The sequence below is a fragment of the Procambarus clarkii genome, chromosome 12 (genome assembly GCF_040958095.1).
Source record: "Procambarus clarkii isolate CNS0578487 chromosome 12, FALCON_Pclarkii_2.0, whole genome shotgun sequence".
Classification (NCBI taxonomy): Eukaryota; Metazoa; Arthropoda; class Malacostraca; order Decapoda; family Cambaridae; genus Procambarus; species Procambarus clarkii.
Genome location: NC_091161.1, coordinates 21624385 through 21626617, shown reverse-complemented (window position 1 = coordinate 21626617; position 2233 = coordinate 21624385). Strand labels below are relative to the sequence as shown.

Genomic DNA, 2233 nt, shown 5'->3' with positions numbered 1-2233 from the left:
CACCAGGCGCTAAGATATTTAAATATTTTATTTGTACTTGAATAACGGTACATATTATTCTTTGGGATGGAAAATAATGAGATGTAAATAATAGCATTCATTTATTACAACAGTGTTTATTAATACATAGTTCTTATAAGACAGAAACGTGAATACAGGTCTTCAAATACATACAAGAGTCCAAAGAAGGCTTCGTGTATAATGATAACACAGGAAGCTTGAGGTTCATATCATGAGGCGGCAGTCAAGTGTGAGGTCAACTCACACAACTGCTCTCTCAACTCATGAGAGAGCAGTGAGATATTTGTGAGGTTGCAGGTCAAACGGAGCACTGTCAGCTCCTACCACATCCTCAAAAAGGTATCTCATTTACTACGTCCACTGCGATATTGTTTTCCTTTGCGTTCACAACGATTCCGATCCCTTCCTCTCTCTCTATTTGATTTTATTTCTCCACGATTTTTTCGGTGATGGGGACGATGGGCTGGAGATCCTCGTCGCTGACGTTGTTCTGATCTGCTGCGATGACTCTTTCTCGACCTTTCCTTCCCTCTTTCATGATCCATGAATCTGTCCCGATCCATTTCCCATTTCTTCTCAATTTCTCTTTCTCGTTGTATGCCTCGATCTGTCTCCTGTGAGTGACTTCTGCGAAGAAGCTTTTCTCTTTCTCTGTCACATGGAAGGCCTAGGTGTGGGGAGCGAGAGTGGCCTCTGCCACCCTGGTCGTCACAGAGTGTTGTTCGGGATGGCTCTACTGGATCATTTCTTGGTCTTGATGGAGGAAAGATGTCCTCCTCATCACTTTCCCTCTCGAGGTTGTCCAAATCATCATTTAATACGGATACTCGACCTTTAAGCTCGTTGTTGGCTTCATGAATCGGTCTCTTTTGGATCCTCGGTAAAATTATATCACATGAACATTCATCTCTTAATAAACAATCAATATATTCATCCATGTGAGTAAACTGGAACTGGCCGGAACGGTCAATAACGCGTAGTTTCCTAAAGTCATTAAGGAGAGGTTCCAGGTACTTGTAACAATTCAGTGATCCACATACAAGCCTCAAGTAAAATGCCCCCAAAGCACGAGCATACTTAAAATCCTCTTGTGTGATGAATTCTATAATTATGTCAGTCTCAGGTTGGATCTGGAGCATCTTTAGCACGAGACATAGGAATGGCGTGGGTATGCTGTTGGCTCCTTGAACACCACCAATACACCTGAGGGCTATTGCTTTGTCGACTAGTAATTCCGCCGAGAGGGCAAAGCATTCTTCTTTCCAGTACCTAGAGTCGTATATCCTAGTTCTTATAATTTTCTCAACTAAATACTGGGGGTTTGTGCCGTGAGTGGCCCGGGCTTCCCTGATCGTGAGGTTGGCCATGTCGCCTATTGATTACAGAGCCCATGTTTGATTGATTGATGAAGATTAAGCCACCCAAAAGGTGGCACGGGCATGAATAGCCCGTAAGTGGTGGCCATTTTGAGCCATTACCAGTATCAAGAGCTGATACTGGAGATCTGTGGAGGCGCGACTGCACCCTGCGTGACGGGAGATGTCTCCCGGACCAAGTGGTGACCAGATGGTGAGGTTAATGTTTGATTGATAAAGATTAAGCCACCCAAGAGGTGGCACGGGCATGAATAGCCCGTAAGTGGTACAATTTTTTTTTTTTTTTTTTTTTTTTTGTTCTGAGGTTGCATTTAACCATCAAGCTGTTATCGCGGGGAGGATACTGCTTCACAGTCTTTATGAGGGTGTCCAGCTGCTGGACACCTTTGTTGACCAGGAGAGTGGCTGTGTTGATGGCTTCAGTGTGGCCACTGCATGATTCAGGAACTCTTAAAGCTCTTCTAAGGTCATTGGTTGCTTCACATTCCAGAAGATAGTGAAGTAATGGCTTCTCTGTGACAGTTTGGCAGAAGATCCACTCTCTCTGTCGGGGTTCACCAATCTCCCAGTTGCATCTGTAACCTAGACGTAGTCTATATAGCCTAACTGCTATTTCCCTGTGGATTCCTTTTGGGATATTTAACCTTTCTAATTTGGTTGCCTGAAGATACCATGTTGCAGATGGTGAACCTTCAGCTATTCTCTGGTGTAGGTAGGCTTTGTTCAGATATGAGAGTTTTTTGATGATGATGTTTTTTATGTTCTCTAGGCTGGGTTGAATTGTTTTATGTATCACTGGATGACGAGTTGCCAATTTAGCAATTTCATCAGCTTTT

At 43.5% G+C, this 2233-nt stretch overlaps 1 pseudogene; it reads right to left on the bottom strand.

The window, feature by feature from the left end:
• Window positions 1–365: 365 nt before the first annotated feature.
• On the bottom strand, window positions 366–1388 carry LOC138363977 (pre-mRNA-splicing factor 38A pseudogene; annotated as a pseudogene).
• Between the last annotated feature and the right edge of the window lie 845 nt (window positions 1389–2233).